Source organism: Opisthocomus hoazin, chromosome 7 (genome assembly GCF_030867145.1).
Source record: "Opisthocomus hoazin isolate bOpiHoa1 chromosome 7, bOpiHoa1.hap1, whole genome shotgun sequence".
NCBI lineage: Eukaryota > Metazoa > Chordata > Aves > Opisthocomiformes > Opisthocomidae > Opisthocomus > Opisthocomus hoazin.
The window spans coordinates 38914652-38941960 of record NC_134420.1 but is presented as its reverse complement, the minus strand read 5'-3'; the positions used below and the strand labels follow the sequence as shown (position 1 = coordinate 38941960).

Genomic DNA, 27309 nt, shown 5'->3' with positions numbered 1-27309 from the left:
GTGATTGAAACGCCAAACAAACCATTTGTGAAAACAGGGCAGATCTACAAATTGAACCTCATCATATATTAGAAGTTCGCTGTGTTTAATTTTATCAGTATAATTGATGACATCAGTGGCCTTGAATTCATTAACAAATCTCTCGGCACAGAAGGGCGAATACGGGTACTTTGCAATGCATTTTGTGTCATTGTGGCTACTGGGAATATTCTGGTAATTTAGCATTATGCCTTGTTTATAAAACTTCATTTTATGGAGTAAGATACAAATATTTGCGGTGTCTAGAGTTTGACCTCAGTTAATGTTAAATTCTCAGTGGTGGTGGGAAAGATTAATTAAAAAGCTGCTTTAAGGACTAATAGGTTTCGTGTCAGTCATGAACATATGGAAGGCAGCCTTTAAAATTCTGATTGCCACGGGTGATTTTTTTTAGGGTGATTTTTACATTGTTTATGTACTGATGTTATTGTATCTGTCAAGTATTAGTTACGTGAGAGTATTTCTATACCTCCATATATATGTATACACACATATATGCCCCCCCCCCCAGTGGTGTTTTGCAGTTGGTGTAGCCAGCATTAATACAATGTGGTGTTTACAAATACTGTCAGTTTTTAAATGAAGGAATTGGTAGCATTTGTGGACTCGTGGGTCAATTTGCTGTTCATGCACCTTAACATAATAGTGTCGAAGGAGGCCGGTCAGCAACCACTGTACCAAATTTCTGGTTTGGTGGCAGATTTTTTTTGCTGTCTAGAAATGCTACTGACATTCAGTGTTAGGTAAAACAGAGTAATTATTAGGTTATGTAGTCCCCATTCAGTAGGAATGAATGATGACAGGCTTAAGATGGAGTCTGAGTTCCTGCTATTGAAAAGTAGGAGCACTGCTTTATTGGCTTGTTTACTTTCCTCTGTGTTGCAGGTGGCCTCTTTCTTTTTCAGGGAATGCTTGTGCTCTTGAATTATATTCAGAGTTGGTTTTACATACTGTATTTTTACAGATTCAGACTGTCATATGCTAACTGTTTTGCTACATAAATGCAGGTAATCTTACACTCATTTTCCTACATAATTCAGTTCAAGAGATTATAAATCAAAGAAACAAAGAGTGTATAATAATGCTGTGTGCTTAACAGCCTTTAGATTATGGTGTTATAAACATCCTGAATTGTTGATTTGAAGAAGCAAAGCTGACCTAAATTTTTAAAATAAAATACTTGATATGTTTGTGTCTTCCTTCAATATTTATGAAAATACTGTTTATACTTCATTTGTACTTCAAAACTCCTTGCGTTACAAGCCCAAACACTGAAAGATGAACATTAAATCATATCACAGAAAGTAAAGCCAACTAGTTTGGTTTATTAGTTCTGGGAGGATTTTAACACTTTTCGGCAGGCATTTTTTTTTTTCTGCTATTTAGGGTATATATAGATTTTTGAATTCTTCATCCCTTAATGGAAGGAATTTGTAAAAAGAAGGATTTTTTTTTTTTTTTTTCTTTTTTAATAAGGAAAGCATCTTCTAAACCAAGTGATTATATAAAATCATTGCATTTCTGATATATTTTCTTTTGGAGGAATGGTTCTTTTCTAGAGTCCTGGAGAGGCTTTTCCAGTTTTATGAACTGCTTCTTGCTGTTTCTTTGGCTTTATGTTCACGACACGATGTTGAAGGTGAAACTGTATTTGCATGTTACGTAATCTGGGAGTCAGGGTTTTCTTGTGGTTTTTTTTGTTTGTTTGATTGGGTTTTTTTAATTAAAAAAAGAAAAGGTTCACCTTAGCAACGTTGCTGATTACTGTGGTATTGCAGAAAAATGCTTTCTAGATGTTTCAGCATAACTGGAGCCAGCAATAGTATTTGAATTAAAAAGTGACGAGTGTTTGCCCTGTTTGTTCATTTAAAATTTAATGTGCTTGAAGTTTTAAAGTGGAAGTGAGGACATCAGCGTATGTTTCAAAAGTGGAGATCTTTCTCAAAAGGAATATATCTTGATGGGACTGGAAATCACAGGATTAAAGCTGAAGGCATTCCTGGTGGTTTTTAGGCTAAACAGTGGCATTTCTGTTTATTTACCCATTCTTGTGTGTATCTGGAGAAATTGTATGCATTGGTGATGACTTGATGGGATATGACAAACACCAGAAACAAAAAATACCTGTCAGAATATTGACACAAGTTTAAAAAGGAGACAAAAGGAAATACTTGCATCTTTTTTGATTTTTACTCCCCTGATTCAAAAGAAGTAACTAGGATACAGCATGCAATGTATGTTGTTTTAAATGGTGGTGTTCTAATGTTTAAATGTCTGCTTTCTCCTTCTTTTCTTTCTCGACTGGAACATTTTGCAGTTTCCTTAAAGGAATTTGAAAGACGGCTGGGAGTTGCCGTGTTGTTGAGGGTCCCAGTTTCTTTATGGATATATTAAAAAGGATCTATATTTGTCTTTTTCCTCTTTGTTCTAATGTGCAGCATTCAAATGTGTAACATTTAAGAAAGCAAATTTTAAGTAGCACAGTCTGCACAGTTACTGAATGGCTGGAATTGGTTGTAAAAAAAAAAAAATTAAATGGTTCCTGAAAATGTAAAATTTGTTCCTCCTTTCTCTGCCTTGAAAATATTCATTCTTCTTTCTGAAATCTCTTCTAGTTGTGAAGTATTTATTGGCCACTAAAGTGGTACAAATATTGCAAATTAAAATTCAAGAAGATGTAAACAAATTTGCAACATGCTTTATACTTTCTAATACTTTGTTAGGTGTGTCGCTTAACTAGTCTTGATATTCAGCAGAAATAACCTTTAGTGATGCTTGTTTTTTGAGGGAAGGAAGAGGCTGGATGCTCTTTTGGTGTGCTGTATTAACATACATTTCTAGACATAAGACAATAGCAATACATACTTTTGTTGTACTTACTTTTCCTGTAGTCTTTAAGAGAAAATTTTTTTTGCTAGTGCTTAGGCTATGATCTGGTAAAATTTGTTGGCTGGCACTACTCCTGTCTGTGGTTTTTCTCATATATGAGGTGGTATCATGTTGTATATGGTAACGTATTTTAGGGTATATGGTACCAGGGTAAACATGGTATCTCTCCTACTTGAAAAATATCTGTGATAGGAATCAGTCTGTAAGACTATGGTTGTATTGAACAGCACTTGCTTGTAGGAAGTAAGCAGACATTTTAAGTGCATGTGTTTTCACGTCTTCTCAGGCTTATCTTTTACATAATGTTCATGCTGATATCTGTGATATCAGTTTGTTAAAAGAATATATATTCATTTATTTATATTCAGTGTTTTCTATGCACTGTTTTTCTCCTACGTATAACAAGAATTTTTTTTTTTTTTTAAAAAGAACAATAGGTATGCTAAAGGATAAAAAATGTGCATGTAAGTGCTTTGAGTACTAAAATTGTTTATAAATATGGCTCTGATTAAATAACAACTGACTTGCTACACACAGTTGCAGGCCCCAATGCTCCAAATAACATGGGGAAAAGAAATATTAAGTCCCAATATAATGCTAATAAATGCATTTATATATGCAAGGAGATCACAAGAATTTTTCCTCTAAGAACTCACTGTCATATGACAGTAAATACTTCAATTCAAACAGGGAAAATAGGCCAGAGAAGCTTCAGCAGTTACTGTGCTCCATTCTCTATTGCTGTCTGATACCAAACTTCCATTCAGAAGAAAATATTTTTGTGTGCTGCACAACACTTGCCCAAATGTGCACCGTTGAAACATCTAAACCATCTTAAAAATGAGGTGATAAACATATTTTCTTCTTCCCCCCCCCCCCCCCCCCCCCGTTGTATTCATTCTTGTTATTGAAAATTTTGACTGTTGCTGTTTAGAATATTTTAGTTAGGTGAGGAAACCTTGTAATCCGTACTTCTGCTACAGCGAGTTAAGCACTCACCTGTTCAGAACCCCTAAAGAAATTCTGTGAGCCAGCGTTTGGCTTGGATGTTTGGGGTTTGTTTTTTTTTTTAAAAGAAGAAACTCCTGGAAAACAGTACCAAGTAAATTGGTCTTCCCCCCGGTGGTCTGATGACTGTTGACAGTTACCCTTTTTCTTTGACTTGTATTGACGCATTGTGACACTAACTGAAGTTTGTCAAAGCAAAAATGAAACCGATTTGTTTCGGTTTTAGTAAAGTCAGATGCTGTGAATAAACAAGCATAGCAACAAGAAGTATCAACAGTTTCATTAATAAAACAAGTCATTACCGAAAACTAGTGTCAGGTTTATTAAAAATTGTTACTGAGACTGTCTGCCTCCTCTGAATAAACCCAAAATTGGTCAGATATAACTCTCGGATGAGAATTTCTGCCTGCCTGGGATTTTTTTCTTTCAGAAATTGTGCAGAACTGTTTTGGTGAAGTGATATAAACCTTGAGGGCAGAAGTGATTTCTCTCTCTTTAACCTTTTGAAAGGATTAAGTAGCAGCAGTGAAAGGTGGGAGTACACAGTCTGCTCAGATTTACGAATTTTTATGTAGCTTCCTAGAAACTTTTCAGTCTCTCGGACATGATGAAGTGCTCTTTCTGTGCATGGTGTGCTTGCTCTGGATCCCAGTGTAGCATGCCTTAGTACGAAGCCTGTGACTGAGGTCAATATATGTTGAGCCTTGAATAGGAACACATTTTTGAAAGGTGTAAAGAAGCTGATTCAGGATTTAGTGTTGAGGCCTATACATTTAAAACAGGCGATCCTGTGAGGGTTTTTAATCTACATAAGTGGCTGACCTTATTTACCAAACCTGTGTGTTTTTAAGTGCTACTTACTGTTGCTATCACTGGTTTGTGCTCCCAGGACCAAGGATAGACTGGAAGTTTCCTAGTAGTGTAGACTTAGGATAGGTGTGTTTGTGCCCTCTTCAGGGGGCAATTATCTAGCTCATTACAAGCTCCAGTTGTAGTTCGGATGCTACTGACGGTACACAAAAAAGATTGGAGGTTGTTCTCTGTTACTTTAATTTTGCAAGATTTGAAGGAAAAAAAAAAACCAGGAGAAATTATGATTGCTGGTACCAGTGATACATGATGAGTGTGCCAAGGGAATGCAAAGTTGTAGAATGAAATGCGTGAGAATTTTCAGGCTTGAAAACTGAGATTGTTTGTGCAAATATAATCCATGTGGTCAGGGGGTATGGATTTTGATGATTTCGATGATGGGATGGAGCCATAAATGTAATCAGATTGCCTGGGTTCTGCTCTCAAACCTTCAGTACTAGGAAATGTGCATTTTCTTTTTTCATCCCCTTGCCTTGTTTGCTGTGCATCTTGTGCCAGAGAGGAGGACAGCACCTTCTGATCACTCTCAGGTGGTGCTGTGTAATTGAGGACTGCATCTTAATAAGTGTTAAATTTCTATAAATACTAATATTGAAAAGTAAAACAGTGTTCTAACAAGTTTGTTAGGGGATTTTTTGTTTGTTTCTGCAGATTAGTCTGGCTTTAGTCTTTAATCTTCAGATTTCAGCTATGGGGGTATTTCAGATGTTGGTAATATTGCTGTAATTCTATCCAGACTTGTAACATGCTGTTTCTTATATTCTTTCTGCTAGCGTGATTTTCTTAATCCTTATCTGAAAGTTGGGGTTTTGGTGTTGGGATTTTTACCCCCGGTTTGGAAGCATTCTCTAGTGTAGTATGAGAAGTTATCCGAGGGAATAATACGTTTGTTATGTTGAACTGGCTTTTGGTTTGGTTCTTCAAAGTCAATAATGACATCTGTTATGAGAAGTCATGCTGCTGAGGGGTACGTGCATCTAGCATGCTGGTCACCAAGTGCCAGTCAGGCTGTTGACATCTATGGGCATATTTGCTGTGGAAGCACCTGACGTATGGAGTACCATTAAACCTGGGTTTCTGTGGTGTCACCTGTGTGTCCTGCAGGAATAGCGCCATACTTCAGGCGTGTACGTGCAAAGTACTTGCAGCTCAGACTGAAATGAGAATGCCAGTTGTCATTTCTTAATCAGTAAATATGTTTTTCTAACTAGGTCTTTTTTCTACCTTTTTTTTTGGTTTTGGTAATTGGTAGATAAAGTGTATTATTCTTAAAAAGTTTTTACTTGTGTTCTGGTCTGTGGTTTCTGAAGAAGCTACAGAGAGTGTCTAAAATCAGGCTGTTGTTACACAGCTGGTTTTATGCATTAAGGCCCATAAATGTCCTGACTGAATCTTGCTTCATTTTCTACTTTCAGCCTCCAGGAAACTTTTTAATGGATGTGTGTAACCACTGCTTAAATAGTCCTGTGATGATCTCTAGCACAGTACTTTCATGCTTTCTGTATTTGTACTGAACGGGTCTAGCTTAAAATATCTTACATTGTCTTAGCTGTATTCAACTTGTCACATCCTCTAGAAGAGCCCCCGTATGCACCTTAAAATGTACGTGCTTTGTTACTATGGTGATGGAAAAGAATCGTGCATGTTAAGAACCCTGCGTTAGGTAATGGAGGATTTGCAGAAATCAGTTAAGCGTTTGCCTGGAGCACTGAAAATTGAGTCGGTGCTCATAACTCCACCCCAGCCTCTTGGCCACAGGCAGGCCGAGGGAATCTCCTGATGGGATTAGACGCTTCTCTGTTTCCAGGTTGTTTGGGCAGTGAAGAGGACTTTTTCGAAATGGTTTCAGAAGAAGCTGCAGTAGTGTTGCCGTATCAAATGCTTTTAGGTATCTTACATCATCCACTTAGGGTGCTTTGCACAGTGGGAAGGAGATGCTTCTGCAGGCATGTTGTATGTTGCTCACCGATACAAAACCAGTTTTGTTTTTCTTTGAACTCCCTGGGTTGGCAGTGCAGGAATTCGCTACCTTTCATTTCTCTGTTACGGCTCCTGCAAAGGGAGAATATGTCCACATTCATTCCCCTGAAGCAAGGCAGAAAACATGAGCTCTTCTTCATCTATTAGTTGAACAGAAGAAGGACTTGTTCAAGGAAGCTGTTCCAGAACCAGACGTGAATTTGGAGTGCTGTAGTTCAGTAGAGTGTAATTTCCCGTGGGTGGGGATCTTTTATTCTCCTTCTTCTGGAGTAAGTTGTGGTTAACTAGAGGAAAACTGATAAGCTTAGTTGTCTAATTAGAGGAGCTTTTCAGGTTCTCCCCGCTCTTTCGTTCTCTGCTGTACCTTTTTAAAACTGTAGTTTTCTTGCATTGGTTATTTTGTTATTTGTTTGTTGGGTTTTTTGTTTGTTTTGTTTTTTTTTTTTTTTTTAAACTGCTGAAAGTGGCATCTCTTTCTGTGTTTTGAAGTGTGTTGGCTTTTAGAGACCTGTCCTTGTAGGTTTTGTTTTGGTTTTAGCATTTTAGGAAGCATTTTTTTCTGAGCACTTCTCTGTATTAGTGTTCTCATACAGCTTATCCTGAAAAGCTTCTCTGGAAATAAGACACTGGTTAGTGCCTCTTTGAGACGTTTTGACTGGCCCACTGAGCACCCTTACAGCTCTTAATACCAGGGTTTTACCCTTGAGCAATGCTAGCAAGAAGCCTGTTTTTTGCCACTCTGGGACAACAAAAACATAACCCGAATAAAAACATGTGTTTCGTTTGCTGAAGAAAGACAGAATACTTCCCACAGGCTACAAGTTCATCCTCCTTTCAGCAGTGAAAGGAAAAGATATTACAGAAACGTTGAAAATCAATGTTTAGTAATTTCTCCACTACAGAAAATTCAACTTTTTTGATGTTTGTGAACAAATCTTCCTAGATTTGTAGTTCCTAAGTAGAACTACAATTATCTGTATAGCTTCTTTTCTGAACAAAATAAAAATGTATGGATTAGACTTGTGCAATAACTGGAAGTAAGCTTACCAATCTGTTATTTCATCTGGTTTTTTTAAGACCTGAGCAGCTACTGGGAGGTATAGGCTTGGCTTTTCTGTCTTTTGGCACATCTGTGCTGCATGAGCTTGATCCCCACAACTGAAACTCCGTGTGGGAGCTAAAAGCTTTAAGTAAGCTTTAAGGTGCTGGTGCTTCTTCCAGCTGGAGGGTGCAAACAATGAGCTTTGATCAATGTATCATTCCGAATAAGGCATGATGATCCAAATATCTGCCATGTGCTTCAGGAGAAGATCATTTCGGTAGAGAAGTTGCAAGAGATATTCTAATTAACTTCCATGTGTCAAAGGAAGGAACAAAGTGTCACTTCTCAAGGGCAAGAGTAATTTTGGCCAGCTTTTCTGAGGTTGCTTCACAGTTTGTTTCTAAGGCGATTACAAACAGTGCAGAAATCATAGTATCTGACAGCAGAAAGGATCTGCTTTCTACATTTTTTTTCTTGTCTAATTTACAATAGTTAGATATTTTACAGTGGAGAAATCATAACTGTCATTTCCTAGTTACCGTATTATCATCTGTGATCTAGGGTGTATTTGGTGAGAGAGGATTTTTTTGCAGTTTTGATATGCCTCGGCTGAGACAAATATTCCCTTATTTTGTCTATATAATGAAATGATATATTTGATTCCTGAGAAATGCAGTCTTAACAGTTAAATTGAAAGATGCTGTTCAAGCTTTTATCATTAACCAAGAAAATCAGTTTGTACCATGTTTTCAGTAGGATACAACTTCTGTTGCCTTTTTATACACTGGAAAATGGTATTCTCCAAAGGACTATTTTTGCTTTTGTCTGCAATAAGTTCTTATTACAGCTCAGCAAATAATTTTGTCAGGAATTGCTTCCGTTTGGGATATGTCCTTTGGCAATAGAAGTGTTGGGGAAAAAGTAGGAAGGTCTCTTGGTCTATCACTTTCTTTGTGCGTTATTTTATTATTGTCACAAAAAGGTCAGATTGATACATCTCAAGGTTTAAATAGCCTGGTAGCATTTCCATAGAGCATGATCTGAAATTGCTCAGGTATATGACAGCATATGTAGGGAGGATTATGTATTTCTTATGTCTAGCATTTTTTTAAGGTTTGTTTTTTTCCTGATGATAAAACTTCTGTTCATTCATCTTCAGTCTCTTGAGCTCCATTATGTATCATTTCCTTCACAAAGGAAAGTGTTTCATGTGTGGTTTACACATTTCAATACATAGCCTTGTAGCAGCAGTTGCCCAATCTGGTGGTTGAGGCTGCTACCAAGTGAGGTGCCAAGATCCACAGCATCAAGTTGAACTCAGTATTGATGATACTGTTCGGGATTGCGTGGAATTATTTGTCTGCACCTCTGAAGGTCTGGAAGTTGATGCTCCTGTGTAAAACTATGCAGAAAAGGGTACCTGCAAGCAAATCTTAATAATTCTCTGGGTGTTTTAAGAGATGTAAATCTGAACTTCTTTTTAAATGCCCCCTCCCTCAAATGGTACGAAGTTTTATAGTGGTATAACTGATATGTGTCATGGGTGGGTTTGTTTTAATGGTTTTCAGTAGGCTATTTAAATAATTTGAAATACTTAACTGTTCAGAATGGGTTTGGGTTTGCTTTTTTTCCCAGATCCTTTCTGTTAACCTGTGAAGTATTTCAGAATAAGCTAAAGTTGTGTAAGTACACAAGCCATTTAAAATAGAAATGAAAAGGATTCCATTAATACCCTGCATTTTACCAACACTGACAAATCGAGTTTCACTAAATAAATAGCATCAGTGCTGTCATTTTGACACACAAAATAACTTTGTCTGTATGTAGTTAATAGCCACCTCTTAAAGCATCTAAAGCAAATTTACAGTTGAGATCTGTTAATGAAGGAGAGTGGGAGTAGATTTATTTAAAATCCACTGAACTTAACTGCTCACTTGTTTACTTTTTAATGGTAAAGCAGATCTGTGATTTGAAACGGTTTGGGGAGGTTTTTGTTTTTGTGGCAAGGCAGGTGATGATTCAGAACAACTTTAAAACTACAAAGGGGTCAGCTACAGTTTCTTCTTTCTGGGAGGCTGGAAATCTCCCTTTGGAAATGTTCAAGAAACTCAGTAACTGAGATATTGAAGACATCTTCAGAGATGCAATTAGTATCTGCACAAAGTGTTCCAAGGACATCACAAATTAGTAATAGTACTATATACTATATATATTTATTTATATTTATATTATCTTCAGATGTTAATGCTGCTGTTACCTTAAGATATTAATGCTTTACATAAAAACATAAGAATTGCCATAAAGGGTCTGGCAAAAATTCTTGTTGACATTCTTTCTCTGACTGTTCCACATGTTAGAAGTGGTGAAATTCCATACGCATCTGTTTCCTCATCGGGAAGTTTGAGCTGAAATATATAATTTGTTTCTTGATTCTTTGGTGGAAAACTTTAACGTGTGTTTGTTTCGCAGGACTTTTTACTTTAGAGGCAATTTAGTTTTGGATGGCTTATCTGTGCTTAATACAAGTGTTGTGTTTTCAGGCATTCAGAAGTTGAAGCGAGCTGAAATTGCTATGCCAGATTATTCAATTTTAATCTTTTGGTATCATTTGCTGTTCGTGTTTGCATGTTAAAATTTGGAATTAGTCTTAATATCCAAACGTAGTATTTAATAGCATTGTGTACTGCATGGGCATTTCTTTTCTTGAAATGGTTTGTCTCACAAGAACCGGATAAATAAGGTGATGAGATAAAATGGTAAGCATGATGTTCTAGGGAAGAACCTGGCAATTCACTTTTGTTAGGAAATGCATTGAATTTATGGTCATGTCAGTGTCAACTGCTTGTTCTTTCTTGCTAAAGTAAGTGTTTTAGCAGAAGGAGAAAGGGCGTTGGGAGGTGCTGGTGCTCTTGGGCTTTGACCTTCAACAAGGGCCTGGTGGAGTGGGGAGGGGGTCGCCTGTGTCGCCTTCCTTCAGTCTGCATTGACTCAGGGCTGGCTCATTAATGCTTGGAAACTGCTTTGTTTCCACCTCGGCTATCAGAAGGGCAGTCTGGTTGTGTTTCAAAGACTGCATGTGCTTATGATCCGATCTAACCTACTTTCTGAGATGCTGCTTTACACTAGATACATCTGAGGTGCAAACGAAAGATTTCTTGTCTAAAAGTTAGGTAAATACTTCAGAATTTATCTGTGTTCCATTAACCTGTCTTAACCAAGGTCTATCTGTCATTTTTGTACACAAAACAAAAGATGCTTAATAGAAATCAATTGAATGCACAGAATTTCCACCTGGTTATTTGGACCAAGGCAATACAAACTGTAAATATGAAATCAGATGGGTTTGAGAGAGCTGCTGAGTGTTTTAAATTACTTTTTTCCCCTCTCATTGCTGTTAGTGTTGTTGGACTTCTGGTAGACAATTTCTTAGAAGTAAATTGCACCAGAGCTGTTCTTGTTGCATGCAGCGCTTTCTCAGCTGTAAAATCTTGATGATGTATTATCAGTAGAACTGTCTTGTTTTCTCAAGGTGGGATTAGTGAGATGAAAATATCAAATGAAAATAAGGGGAGGGGGGGAATGGAATGGCAAAAGTAAACCTGCTGTATGAGCTACCTATGTCTACAAAATACATTAATTCCTTTCCCCTTATTAGAGCTGGGCCTTCTGCCAAGACAGATCTGCTGCTCCAGCTGGGGCTCGCAGAAGCAGTAGTGACTGCAGGAGGTGATATATACCATTCTTTTAATTCTCAATGGCATTGACAGTTTCCAAAGTTTCCTTTCTTTGCTCAAGTTTATCCTTGCTAGAAGTTAAAATGAAAGGCAGTAGAGACAGTAAGACAATGCTGAAAAGATAAAGAAGACTGACAAGGAGAGAAATTGAAGGCCTGGTTTTAGGTATGCATTTAAAAGTCAATTAGGCAAACTACTGGCATGAAGTTCTTAAAATTATTTCAGATGCCTGTCTTGCGATTTGAAAGCTTTTCTTGTAGCAGATTTTTAAGCTTTTTCATTGAAGCGTAGTACAGTGAATGTTAGTCCTTTATTAAGACTACTTCTCATACTGAGTTATTGCCCTGTCACCTAGTGCATTGGGTTCTGGAGAAATACCTAGTAAGCTCTGCAGGCTAACTGATGTACTGTTCGAAAGTGTTGGAAGCTATAGATAGTTTGTATAAGAATGGCTTCCAGTCTTACCAGTGGTATCCATGGCACTAGTAAGAAAGCATTTCTAGGCAATTTTTGTTGGCTTTGCTTGTTAGCTTTCTTGGTACTTTTAAAGAATGCCTAAACACTATTCTGAAACTTTAAAGAAAATGCAAAGAGAAGTTTAAGTGTCTCTGTAGGCTATGCAGCTGCCACTCTTTATATGAAGAATGACAGGCTTCACCAGAATGCCTGGTTCTTAAGGCAGGAGACCGTGATGCTGAAACACATTAGAGCAATGTTATTTATATTCTGCCAAAAGTAATTATCCTGCAAGGCTTATAAATATGTGTTATCTTTTATGTGTGTGCTAAACTCTACAGACTTCCACAGAGATCTGTAGGTCTACTCAGAGTGATATATTTAAATTTTTGCAGGACTGAAGCCCAAGTGCTTGCATAAAAAGATGTTTCTAGTTGCAGGCATATGCTGATTATTCAGTAGTGTGGCAGAAGTGTTTCTTTGGGATGGGTCTGTTATGATTAGGATTGTTATTATGCCAAGGTACAAAGTATTTATATTTAATAGTATTTGATAAGAGTTGTGTTAAGAAACCTGTTTTGATCCACCAGTGTTTCTTTCTAGCAACTTCTTCTACGGTCCCAAGGACTCTTACCTGCCCAAGAACCCTATTTTTAATTTCTGTGAATACTTTGCTTTTCCTCCCTGTGAAGATTTATTACTCCTTAAAAGTATCTTTAGTTAGCTACTTTAAGCTCTAAAAGTGGCCTTGTTCTGCGCTGTGTCTTTTTGTCACCCTGTGACAGAAAATGAGCTCCACTGTTCGAGGGGAAAAGCCTGTACTTTGGATCTTGGCTACCAGATAGAGCAGCTTTTCTGTTCACCCCACAGCTGCTGTTAATGTTTCATTCTGCAATTGCTAGAGGATGGGCAAGTAACCGTCCTCATACAAGACAAAAATATAACTCCATTAGTCAGCTGGCGTGGGTTGTTAAAGCAGAAATGCAGGCAGTATTTTCTCCTGGTGGAGAAAAATCCATCACATCCTATTAAAGTTGCCATTAGGTGACTATGGGGGAATGTACATTTGCTGAATCCACGATTGCCTGTTCTCCTTACCTTGATGGCTGTCTGCTTTGAAACTTGTAATTTAGTCTTAACTATTATAAGATCGTGTTACATCTCTGGGGTTAAATCCATTTGACATATAATCTGTCTGAGAAAAGCCCTTGAGAAATAATGGTGCTTAACACTAACTGAACCTTGAATTATTGTGGCCAAAATTAGAGAACCTTGCTCCTAAAGAAGTTCCGTGAGCTTTCTGAAATCTATATCGCTCTGAAGGACTTCTATGACTTAGTATTTCAGCTTTAAACTATTTAGTATTTTACGTGGTTGCTGTTAAACGTGGATTTCAAAGGTGATTTTTTTGTTGTTGATTTTTTTTACAGCTGTCTTCTGAAGGTTGAAGATGTGATAGGCTCGTGGCATCTTTGACATCCTCTTGCCAATGTTCATTGTAAGGTTTAATTGAGAGAGACTTACAACTCTTCAACTTTTTTCATGCTCACAAGCCTTAAGGCTTTTGGATGTTTAATCTTCATAACGTGCAATTATGATATAAAGCAGAGCCAAGAAAATACAAAGGTGCCTTCTTTTCATAGCTGCTTATCAATGAAAAGAAAATTGTTTTCCTTTGTTGTTCTGCAAGTAGCAATTTTTAATCATGTCTAGAGCACTGTTTCAGTTAAGAAGGACTTTTTTTCTCTAACAAACACAGATGTGGTCAGGCTTCCTCTTAGTTTAGTGCTTAGTTTAGTTTAATGCTTAGAGATTTTGTTAAAATCTCTTGGCCACATGATTCCTTATATTGTTAATTGCTTGCATCTTTTTTTTTTTTTTAAATGAAGTGTGGACTGAGAGAAATGTTCAGATCTCTTAAATTGAGAGGGATGAATGTTTAACCTTAACTTGAATGAATTGTTCTTTATAATAACAACCTTAACTTGAGTGAATGGTTCTTTATAATAACACTTCTGGTATTAGTATACCAAATGTCATGTATCTGTGATTGCAGATTGCAGGTGCATTAATACCTATAAATTACAGGCAGAATATTATTCAGTGTTATCCTGTATGGCCCATGTCTGTCTCCACATTGAGTACAATATTGAAGTTGAAGAAGAAATCATGGTAAACTGGAGTCTAGTTTTGATTTTTATTGTCGTTATGTTTTAAGGCAGATCCTGGATATATCTCCAGCTAGTTGGTATGTGTTTGTCACTGGTGTTTTTTGTGTTTCTTTAGCACAGGTAATAGGCAACGCCTTATGCAGCTTTCGGTTTGCTTCGTTCTCCCTCTGATATAGTTGCTTCTTCCTATTGTTAATAAGCTATCTATGTGGTAGTAAGTAACTGCAGAACATAGTAGTGAACAAGAAAGTTAAAATAAGACATTACTGTGTTGTTATACAAATATTATTTAGTTACATACTTCATGATTCTACTAGTTTAATTGAACTAAAAAGTAAAAATTATGCAGCTCCAGCTGAGGGAGCTATTTTCTGTCAAGTCGGTTCCTTGCATGTTCCTGTAAGTCATGTTCCCTAAAACTTAGTATGGAAATGTAGACAAAATTTTGTACTATTTTGTAGTATTTTACACAAGAACTTGCTTGCTGGACTAAAAGCTGTTGTAAAATGCAGTAAGTATTTTGTAAGATTGAAAATAAAGTCTCTGTAAAAAACCTGTTTTAGCTTTCCAGAAAAGGAAATGCACAAGATCCTATTGCAGTGTATTTGATCAGACAGTCCTAGTTTTACCGAAGAGCAGAACACAACTTCATGTATCCAGAGGTTGGGCTCTTGTGAGAAACTTGTCTGCTCTTCGCTGAGAGCGAGTAGTGGAATTTCTCCTGAGGTGCTGTGTCTGGGGATTGTTTTCCTATTGGATTTTTGCACTTTGGTGTTCAATAAAGCTGTAATGTTTTTCCCTCATGAAAGGAAAATCCATCTCCATTACGTTTCTGGTTGGCCTGCCTCCACCTGTTGGCTTCCAGGCAGCTACACAGGTTTCTCTTCAGCTTTCAACCATTGTCCTCTTCAGTTTCACTCTCCTGCAAGTGGCCTCATCCTCTGCGTGCATTGCTTGTTAAACAGGCACTGGTTTTGCTTCAGTACAGTAGGGTTTTTTTTATGTTGCAGCCTTCCTGTGTGCTGAATAATACATCTCAGTCTCTGGTTTTTCTCCAGACTACTCAAAGTTGCGTGTATGCAGCTGGCTAGTTTTGCGTATGGTGGAGAAAGAAGGTGGAGCATGCGGTAAATGCTCGTGTGAGCATGGGCAGGGCTGCTCTTACCCTTGAAGCAACATTTTCTACAGTTCCTACCTGTTACTTTAATACATTGGCAGAATTTAGTAACTGGTCTGTGTGAACATGGAGATGTGAATGCTGGTATCTGTAGGCTTTCTCTCTTACCTGGATCTCTTCAGGTCGGGTTGGTAGGGAGCTTGTTTTGCCTCTTAGGAGTTGAAAGAGATTACCATATGGTCTGGTATAGTTCATGTACACAACTGTGATCCAGTAGAGGAAAGGCAAACTCCCAACCCCCCTACTGCTGTTTCAGAGAGGAACAGACAGGAGGAAGTAGGAGTGAGAACAGATTTCTGGATAGATTGGTAGGTAGCGGGGTGAATTCTTAGCACTTCCCACCAGAAGTTTATTCTAATAGACATCGAGTTTTAACCGTGTAACTGCTGCTCAGGAAGCTGGAACATGAGGATCAAGAGTAAATGCATAAATAGACTTACAGAGCTAATCTCAAATTAAAAAGTATTTATTTCATATCTGAAATAAGGCTGTGGTGCTCTCAGCCTCTAGCTGTGTGAAGTTAGTCATGGCTTATTTTTTTGTTTTTAATTTCTGTGTTTTTCAAGCTTTATGTGCAACTGAATGTAAGCACTACTGGCTGTGTCTGGGAAGCACTGCTATGATAGTATCCTGACTGAATGAGACATTTCCTGAGATTCACACCTGGTGGTGGAAGTATGTGTACAAGAGCTCTACAGTGATTCCAGTATGTCAAATGCAACAGAAAATTTGTCTTGGTTCCTGGATCTCCTAAAGCGAAGGGGTAATATTGTCTGTTTTTTCCCATACTGTGCAGGAGGAACAAATGGATTTTTATGTTGGACAAATGGCTACGTTATTGGTTATCAGTTTCAGATTTATTTAAGCTGGCGTTAAAGCAGTAAACAAATAAACAAGAAAGCAAACTATTTAGAATGAAAATTTGTGTATGGACTAGAGGACAACTTCTATGGCTTTCCTCTGGATTAAAGAAGAATTTATATATAAATGCAGCCCCCCAAATGAATAGTTTAGTTAGGTCTTTAAATAATTGTGTAAATCTGCATTTCTAATGATGAAGTATAGTTTTGGGCTGTCACTGAAAGGGATACTTTGCATTCATCTGCACAGCCTTGGCCTTAGACCTAAGGGGCACATGACTGGAGGTGATTTGGGGCACTGACCTGTCAGAACAACCTTCTCTTGGGCTGATGGATTTTCTGTTTCGATTGCACAACCAGGTCACTTCACAGTTGCGTACTGGTTTGAGTTAGCACAAAGGAAGTAGCAGAACTGTACCCCAAGTCTGGAGGAGAAGAAAGGGGTAGGGATTTAGGTGAGTAAGTTTAGTTGCCTTCCTGTTATCCCACAAAATCAAATAATTTATGCTGCAGTCCTACAGATGCTGAATCACTGGTAGCACTCTACATGTATGACTGTTTAGACTTACCCTATGAATAAAACCTTGCAAGTAATAAGGAGCTCACAATACGAGACATCTATGTAGCATTTATGGGTTATACATAGTATACTGTACTCCTATTGTATAACTGGTCAATGGAGCATCGCCCTTTAATTAGTCTCGTGGAGATGCGTTATCTGTCTGTGTCAAAACGCTTGCATGAGTGTAATCTGGAAGCTGTTTTTCTTCTGAGTGCCGGTGCACTGGAAACCAGTGTTTAAAGCTTGAAATTAATGGATTTTGTATTTCCTTGCATTCTCAACAAATACTGAATAACCTTCTGTAAATAATGATCCTTATTAGAGGATGAATAGCTGCAAAACTTGAGGGGTTTTCATGTTTGGTTGTTTTTCTGTGGGTGGTTGTTTTTTTTTTTTTTCCTTCTTCCTCTTTTGAAGAGGGGAGATTTGTATTTCCTCTCCCTTATGTGCTTGGCATAGTAATGCAGGAGCACAAACTAAAAAAAAAAAAAAAAGTGGTGACAAGCAACAGTGGTTCTGATGCCAATAGTACTGCAGTTTGGAAAATGTGTTGTACCAGTAAATTGACTAGTCTCAATTAAATTTTAAAGAGTCTGCATTACGAGTAGTTAGTTAATGCTATACTCACTTCATTGATTTTTGTTATTCCTTAAAATGAATAAATGTTTTCCAGCAGAAAAGGTGCAGTTGTCAAATCATTTTTTTCTATGTTGTTTTTAAAGGCTACTTTTCTGTTTTAAAACTTTTTTGGGGGGTGATATTTCCTTGAATATTGGTGACTGTGCATCAGTGAAGATGAGCTGATGAATCACTTCAGACTAATCACATTTGTTTGGTATATATTAAACTTCTACCAAATAGAGGTTGCTGTAACTCCTTTCCAATAAAAAGATCCAGACTGAGTACTCTTAACCCTTACTGAGTCTCATTACAGTTTGCATTCAGACTTCTAAATTCATATGGTAGGACTGCAATCTGTAATGTTACTTTGCTGTAAAATTATTGTTTCACGAGTACAAAAGTTTGGCCAGATATGCTGTATGAATGTTTTAATCTGCGGCAAGATAGTGCTCATTTATGTTGTCTTCATGTTGAAAATACTAGGTTTTACATTGATTAATGATACCAAAATTAAATGCTACATGCAGGTTAGATTTGCTTATAATTGATTATCATATTGTGATATGTTTTCAGTTGTATTTCTTGAAAATTGTGGGTTTTTTGCATCTTGGTTTTCACTGCATTGTGGGATAAACTTTTTGCAGTGTTCAGAATATCTGTTTTCTGTGCTACCAGAGTTAATCTCCTTGCATCTTCTGGAATCAAGAGGGCTTTTCCTCTGTGTATTCAGTCATTACATAAAGGAAATTCAGTCTGTTTTGTTGGCCTGTAAACTGGGATTTACTAAATACAAAGCAGGCCAAACTTCTTGCAGTAAGAATTTAGAGAAAGAAAATGTATGTTTCTTGGGAGGAAGAAAACTGTTCGTAACTTTGTTAGAAGTTTGGTGCTCATTATTCCACACGCATGAAGCCAAAAAAAGGGGAAAATTTAAGACTTCAGTTATGTTAATACTGCAGAAAGAGATCAAATGTGCCAAACTTTGTGGCTTAAATCCTAGATGTTTATATTGTTGGTTGTGGCTTAATCTCAAAATACGTATGTGATGTAGAGAGGCAGTCAAACTGCCTGCTTTTCCTGATCCATACAGACTTCAGTGAATGAGACTTCAGCAGCGGTTGCTAACAGTAAAGCAAACACTCGGACACATGTTCAGACACTGCTTGGGAACTTGTGTTGAAGTACCCTATCTGCAGAACCGTTCTCAGCAGTTATGAGAGAGCCTGGTGACCAAATCAGTCATTTACCAATTAGGGTTGGATGATACGGATTGAAGTTAACCTTTCTTCTGGATTACGCTTGATTCATATCAACTTCCCAGTGTTGACCACTCAGAATCACAGAATAGTAGGGGTTGGAAGGGACCTCTGTGGGTCATCTAGTCCAACCCTCCTGCTGAAGCAGGGTCACCTACAGCAGGCTGCACAGGACCTTGTGCAGGCGGGTCTTGAATATCTCCAGAGAAGGAGACTCCACAACCTCCCTGGGCAGCCTGTTCCAGTGCTCCGTCACCCTCAGAGGGAAGAAGTTCTTCATGTTCAGACGGAACTTCCTGTGCCTCAGTTTGTGCCCATTGCCCCTTGTCCTGTCACTGGGCACCACTGAAAAGAGCTTGGCCCCATCCTCCTGACACCCTCCCTTGAGATATTTATAAGCATTTATAAGGTCCCCTCGCAGCCTTCTCTTCTTCAGGCTGAACAAGCCCAGCTCCCTCAGCCTCTCCTCGTAGGGGAGATGTTCCAGTCCCCTCATCATCCTTGTAGCCCTCCTTTGGACTCTCTCCAGTAGCTCTTCATCTTTCTTGAAGTGGGGAGCCCGGAACTGGACACAGTACTCCAGATGGGGCCTCACCAGGGCAGTGTAGAGGGGAAGGAGAACCTCCCTCGTCCTGCTGGCCACACTCTTCTTGATGCACCTCAGGATCCCATTGGCCTTCTTGGCAGCCAGGGCACACTGCTGGCTCATGGTCAACTTGTTGTCCACCAGCACTCCCAGGTCCCTCTCCGCAGAGCTGCTCTCCAGCAGGTCCACCCCAAGCCTGTACTGGTGCATGAGGTTGTTCCTTCCCAGGTGCAGGACCCTGCATTTGCCTTTGTTGAACCTCATCAGGTTCCTCTCTGCCCAGCTTTCCAGCCTATCCAGGTCACGCTGAATGGCAGCACAGCCTTCTGGTGTATCTACCACACCTCCCAGTTTGGTGTCATCAGCAAACTTGCTGAGGGTACATTCTAACTCTTCATCCAGGTCGTTGATGAAGAAGTTAAACAAGACTGGGCCCAGTACTGACCCCTGGGGGACACCACTTGTTACCAGCCTCCAACTAGACTCAGCGCCGCTGATGAGAACTCTCTGAGTTCTGCCATTCATTCACTGTGAAGTCGCAGAAGCAGTGGAGAAAATGCATGGCAGGAATCAGGGCAAGAGGAGGACAGAGAGTGCTTCTGGCAACAATGCCAAATCAGATTACTTTAAAACGGTTATAACAACAGTGGTAGTGAAGGTATGAAAGTTGCCTTGGACTTGTTAGTAGAAGTTGGTGTAGAACTGTCAGTAGTTTTGTATTCTCTTGCCAATCTCTGTTGCAGGATGTCCTGAAATCAGCCTGCAGAAAGTGGTTATAGGAAAGGCAAGAAGTTGTCTGATTGCTGTGTATTTTCATCTGTCTCTGTTTACTTGCTGTGCAAATGCTCCTTAGAACCTTTCTCTCCACTCCTTCGTGATCCCTAGCCGTTGTCCACCTGTGTTAATTAAAACTATTAATATGATATAGATTGTAACACAATAGCTTGTATTGTCTGGAAATTACCTAATCCCTGTACAGTTATAAATGAAAAATTTCAGTATTTTTCTGTGGGTTTTTTTACTGGAACCAAGCTAACCCAATTTTTACTAGTTTAGTTTTAACTACAAGAGTTTATACTTCCCTTTCAATGCAGAAAATATCAGTGTGTTGTAGAAAGCCATAGCATAAGTGTTGCATGCTGAACAGTGATATGCTTTGTGATTATGCTTCTCTCATACAGTTAAAACCAAACTGTGTTGCACGCGTTGAAAAAGGGCAGCGGGTTTTTCCTCATGTGTCTGCATCTTGTTTGGGCAAAGGAGATGCTGCTTCCTCTGTCTCCTGTTCCTTGCTCCCTCCTTTTTTTTTTTTTTCATGTTTTTTGAATTTTATTTACTTGGTAGGGAAGAGTTTATATGCAAGCAGTATTCTTCTCCCCTGATCTTTTCATGTCTCTGACTTTTGAAACATCTGTTACTTCATTTTTGTTACTTGAGTTCTGGCATTTTTAGCTCCCCTTTCTTCCCCTTAAATAACTCTTGGGCAATCTTTTCTTTTTTGTGCTTCCTAAAGAAACAACTGTCTCAGCTGTTTTTCTTTAAACATCAGCTTTTTATGTGGAATAGTCAATATCGGTTTTTTACTCGGTCTTTTGGGAAAATGCCTCAAATAGATGGTTGTGATGAGTACTGGTCACACAACACTTGCCCGTCAGCGTATGGATGAAGAAAACAAGGATGAGCTACTTTAGTCATCAGGTAGTTACAACTGCAGGAGTGACAGTTCTAGAATCCTTTGATTCAAACAATCACTTCTCTCTTGATTTTTCTTTCAGGCAATAAGGTTTTCAGAATAATAATAAGTCTTTAATAACACTGGTAGGCATAGATAAAAGTTACAGGCAAATTAATTCTGTCTAGGAATTACTGAATGACTAGGGAATATTCTTTCTTCCCTTCAAACACAATGACTTTCTGATATTTGGGCAACCAAATTCAAGAAGCAGAGCCCTCAAAAACACTATTGTACATGCTGTATGTGAGGCTCATACATGATGAATGCATTTCCAGTGCTGGGTTGTGAAAAAAGTTTACAGAATTCTGTCAGATGAGTTTTTACGATACAACTAGTACTTTAGGCTTCAATTCCTAAATAGTGAAAATTTTGGCTCAAAATTAGAGATGATTTGTTAACATCACTGAAGAAGTTATTTGTAAGATGTTATTGGTCTTTTGACGTCACTTTTCAGGATGCATAATAAAATGTTGAATGCTTTTCTTTAGCTAGTAAAGTAGTTAATGACTTCTGGTTTATTTGGGTTATTTGGACAGTCTCATTGCAGATAAAAGTACTCAAAATTCATTGTTATTTATAATTGACAATTATTTGTAATTCTTGTTTTAATAGTAGACTCTGTGCTTGGGATATGAATAGAGAAGGTTGCTGTTGCTGAAATAAGAGCGAAAGTCCGTAACAAAATGTGTACAGATGAAATTTGTACAAATTGTACAAATTTGTGCAAATTTGCCACATTTAGATTCCTGTTTCCTGAGTTTTATCTTCACCATCTACACCTGTTTGTCCATTCGACCTGTTTAATTTCTCCTTATGTTTATAGAATATATAATTTCATCTTCTGTCGCTCTAACAAGATATATTTAATTTTCTGTTTGTATTTCTTCAGCTTAATGTATATCTCATTGACTTAGTAGGATTTTTCAATCTTGTACTTTATACTATATTTTATAAACTATTGTATTATACCATATTTTGTGTAATAGAAGTGGCAAATAGCCACTTAAAACATTTTTAGGTTGGATAGCAATCTGTTTTGTCTATTAAAACCGTGCAAGATAGATGTCAGAGCTGCACATGCACAAAAAAAATTGCCTAGTTGTTACCACATGACATTTTTGTCTCGTAGATTGACTGGAGCAGAAAGACCTTTATTTTACTTCTTGCTTGGATTCTGCTGTCTAAAAACTGTTTTAAGCTTGCATTGTGTGATCTAACGCTTGCTTTCTTGATACTCTAATCATATATTTTGTGCCATTTGACTCGGCTATCTGCAGCACCCTTTTCAGAACTTCCTCCTCATGGTGAAGTCCCACCCCAGACCATAACTTCTAATGGTATTAATGGTTTTGAAAAGTCCAAAGAGGAAGCAACAAGATATAATAATAACACTAAATCATCTCATGATCTCAGTGTTGTAACCCTTTGTTTAGGACTTTGTTGTTGCCAAGACAAGGAAAACCTAGCTTGTGGAGCCTTTTTCAGTTGCTGAGTAGACTGAGAGATTCAGTGATTATTGTAGGAGTTCTCATGACTAGCTGTTACATATTTTGAGAGGAGGAATGCATGTATACTTTTTAGTCTTTTTTCTGTGCAGTTGGTTACAAGTTTCCAAGCTTTTCTTCTGGGATAGCAGCAAATAATACAACTTAAATAATCTTTGTTTTTTGAACTGAGAGGCCTTTCAGTGTGCTGTTTTGCTCTACGTTCATGCATGACGCATGTATTCATTGCATACAGCTTTTTGTAGAAACTTGTGAAAGGTATTACTTTAGCAGTAGTTCAAGCAGGGAATGTAGTTACACAAGGCTTAGTTACACTTTTTTGATGCGCTGTTAACCTTCCTGTGTTCTCTGACCTTAGGACTTGTGAATCACTTATTTCTTTGCTTGAGACTGCTGGCTAGGGAGCTGGTTATAACTGAGATTATCAGACATGGATCATACAGTTATATATTGGCTATATAAGTCACATTGTTCATGCTGACGTATTGCAAATATGAAGGGCATAGCATTAAAACATTTTGTATGATCTTGTTAATCTTTTGTTTCCTCTCGTTTCATGGATTATTGTAATGGGAAGTCTTTGCATTTGTCTTTCACATGCCTATCTCGGTTTATTTCCCATATCACAAATATTCATGGTTTGTTAAACTACAAAAAGACTGATTCAAACCACGAGATGTGGTGCTGCATAGCAATGGAATGGTAGCTTCCTTTCGGTTACTGAACATAGACCTTTAAAATAGATCTGTAAGTTCACAAGCTAGTCTCCTTGAGGATAGTTCAGATTTGCTTGTTTACTCTGATTTTGGTGCTATTTGTTAAGCATTTTGCAGTTTGGCTTGTAGTCTGTTTTGTTAGTGTGGACACTTATGATTTGTCCATTTGTGTGTGTTTGAAACATCCTTTTGGATGTTTGTTGTTTTCTTACTATGTTAAAAGGAGCAATTTATCATTAGGGATTTTCCTGGAATATAGTTTACTTTGCAAGATCACTTTCATATGGACAGGTTAAAGTCCTTGAAAAGCCACGTCAATGTAAATGTTGAGACAAGCTTTAGATTTAGCAATATCAACAAATGATATTACAGTTTTAATTCACATAGTTTTAAAACACTTTCTTATACAACATTCATTAGCAATCTCGCTGCTCAGCAAGACAGGTAAAGGAAGACTATTTTTGTAAGTGTGGATATGCTTTACTTGGTTTCAAGTTCTGTTCCTTTTCTGTGCAGTCTGAGTGGGAAATGCATGCCAGGAATGATCTGAACCTTTTATAAATTTGTTTTATTGGGACAAGATTAAAATTTAAATGTTGTGGTTGCCTACCTAATATCAAGTGTTGCTTGAGGTGAGTAAACTTAGGGGACTGATGCTTTTTTCTTCCATAAATGTATTGCCAAAAGATGAAGAGTATGTAGTAACTCACCAGCTAAGCTCTGTATCCTGTATACCACCATGCACTTGGGTCTTTACTGAATTACGCTCATTACAGATGGTCCCTGTCCCAAAGAGTGTATAGTTCAGGACAAGCTGAAAGAAATCCAGACATAGTAAACATAAAATCTGAGACAGTGTTTTTTGGTGTGTTAGAGAAAGCAGGATCTACTTGGTTTGTCCTTTATTTTTGCTAAATAAGTTCTTAGGTGTGTTAGGAGAATAATAACTTTTTGGACACTTGTGGAGCACTAGTCTTAAATGCAAGGAGCAGGGGAATAAAAACTACACAGGTGCTTGTTTGAAAACAACATATTTACTACAGCCTGTCATACCTTCTTAGAGTAGGTAAAATTGTTTATAAGGAATCTCAGTGTGGTGTTTGAATGTATTAGTTACCTTCATCTTATTTTAGTGACCAAGAACTTTATTACAAAATGACTTGTTGATTAATGCACTCACATCTGCTCTTAACAGGGTCTCCAGAGTCCTGCCGTCCTTAATCTTGATGGCTAGATGACTAGTATCTTTGACTATGAGGGTGATCTAATTGTACTTACATACTTGAGTGAAGCTCAGGGATTTTGCGAGTGTGTAAGAGTGGATGAAAATGGCCCTGAGAGAAAAGAGAACTCTGATTTATTCAGATGTAACTATTACTTGAAAAACTTTCCTTACATTATGTATCACAAATTGTAGTAATCATTGCTATTCCAAGGAAAATAAAAGGCCCAACTGAATCTGTAAGCTTCACTTTTAAAAAAAAAAAAAAAAAAAAAAAAAAAAAAAAAATTCCTTCTAGACTGGGTCAATGTTGTCTGATGACATTTACTGAAAGTGTCAAGTTGTCTTAGTTTCAGTGGAATCTGCCTTAGGGTACAAACTTGTGCTTATCCTAAGTTTGCTGAAGTGCTGGAGAAAATTAAAAGCTTGTCTTCCATCGTTTCTTTAGATGTTTGTCTGTTTTTGCAAGGTTGGAAAGAAATGGTAACTTTTCTTATCTAAAAAATTAACTCTTTCTCTTGGTTAATTTGTGGGCTTTTTTATCTACATGTTTCCATGGTAGGCAAGTCACAATTCATACATGGCAACAGTACCAAATAGCTTGATTGCTATTTGATAAGAAAGCAGCAGTGATTTCACTAAATTAGAAGAGGTGCAGACAATTCTATGCTGTGAATGGAATGCAGAGAGTCCTCTGGATCTTCAGAAATTCTGGGGTGAGGAGGAAGAAAACACAACGAGAATATAGAGAGAAAGAAGCCAGGGTGGGATGAAGAGTGAATATTTCTGGAGTTCATGGATGTCATCTTGTAAAAATGAGGCAAATGTAGGGTTTTCTGGAGGAAGCTCATTAAGCTTAGGGGGCGTATGAGTAGTGGGATCTGACCACTCATATTCTGTTACCCTATCTGCCTAAAATTTGATGGAATTTATTTCAGGAGTCCCTGGTACCAGCAGTCCTCTGTTGTTAGAGACAGCTGTGGAAGTCATTAAAAAGCGTTTTCCATGTCCAGCTCAACTCACCAACTCTTACAAAGGAAAACTACATACTGTTCTTCTCCTAGTTCTGCTGCATGTTTCTGCAACCTGTTGACCCATCTTTGAATGTTGCTTTGGTTCTTTCTGACTTCTATGGGGAAAGGTAGAAAGAAAAATAAGTTTGGGATTTTTATTTACTTACATATTTGTTATCAGATGCAATTTACTAAGTAGTACGTCTTGACCATACAGTGTTACAGAATCCATACTATTATGAAAATCCAGGCCTCCAGGAGGCAGTTTCTTTAAAAGGTGGAACCCAAGTATGTGTCCTGATCTCCTTTAATCTGGTAAAATATTACTTCATATAACATGTTCTCATGAATGACATACAGAAGTAATAGAAACTAGTTACAATTATTAAAGAAGAGGATGTGCTGGGGAACAGGGCTAATGTGATTCACGGAAATGTCAAATATCTACTTTGTGTGATTTTCATGGTTTCCAAATCTTTTTGACAGCTTCTCTGTTTTTCATGTGTCCTTGTGCTTTGCAAAAGCTCTGGCAGTAGTAGCCATTCTTCCTTGCAGCATCAATTACTTTACATGGTCATAAATTTAAGTTGTCTATATTCAAACAGGAATGTGGTTCTAGTGCTGCTATTTTCTTTTTTTTTTTTTTTTTCCTGATGTTGTGTCCAAGAGAACATAACAACAATACACTGTTTTGACAGTTACCCGTTTTGGACACTTGTTCATTTGTGTCTCATTTTCCTTTTTGAATTGTAGGTGCACTGTCAAACGCCTTTTTTTGAAAACCTCTCCTGCTAAATAATAATTGTGTAATCAAGTATTTTGGGCTCTTTCACAATACCAGTTATCGCCTCCTTATGTAATATACTTTCCCTTGTAGCTTTTCCCTTCTGCCATTTTGGGTTCAAGCCATCTTGCTTGGTAATTCATCTTGCTGTAAGTGTATTTTTTTTGTTCAAGCAGGAATGTCCCATTCAGGTTTTCTGGCAAAGTCCAAAGCACTTCATTTGTAAAACAGTATGGGTACCAGTATCCTAAATGTAACAGCATTTGTCTCTAGTTCCTCCTGGAAATCCATGTCTCTTCTTGCAAAGCTCACAAAAAGAGATTTCCTGGGCATAACAGCCAAGTATGGTTGCTGTATCTCCCTGTCTTTACTGTGAAGAATGCCTTTTGCCTCTCATGTAAAGGAGAAAATCTGCAAAGTTTTCTCTTCTACCAGCATAATAGTTTGGTGTATACTCTGGTTTGCTGGTGTAATTTTGAGACAAGAAAGGGAACAGTCACATCAGGCAGAGCCTCAGACAGTAGTTGTTGTTATGGCAAAAAATGTATATGCAGCAGCTTCTTCTTCATAAAAATTAATAGGATGTGCTATCATATGTTTCCTTGATGTAAATTATGTGTTTTTTAGTACTTGTGCTATGTTTGTATCTTCTGTTGTAGATAAGTCATTAGTGTTTTGTGCCAGTGGCAGTCATTCTCTAAACCTTTAGTAACAAAGGGCTTTATATCATTAGCAGTATCCCGATATGTTCATGTGATGCTGGTGAAATTAATTATCTTTTTCTAAACTGAGTCAATACTCAACAAATGTTATCTCTAAGTAACATAAACTTTAGCTCAGTGGTTTGGTATTACCTTTTGGTACTCCGGGCATGCACGTACTCATGAACACTTCTCTAGCTGGGAATTGTAAAATCTTCTGCTAAGCTGTTTGCATAATAAGAACCATAAAAAGCCAAATGTCGTTCATGTATGCTTTTTGGGTGAGGCTACAAACACATAAGTATATTGCACCAGAAGTTGGAGGGGTTAAAGTACGTGTGTAAAGTGCCAGTCAAAGGTAAAGAGCCTTGATCCATGACCA

At 37.7% G+C, this 27309-nt stretch overlaps 1 protein-coding gene across 2 annotated transcripts in view; it reads left to right on the top strand.

The window, feature by feature from the left end:
* SPRED1 (sprouty related EVH1 domain containing 1) overlaps positions 1-27309 on the top strand; it is a 65635-nt gene that overhangs the window by 3809 nt on the left and 34517 nt on the right. The window lies entirely within an intron of this gene.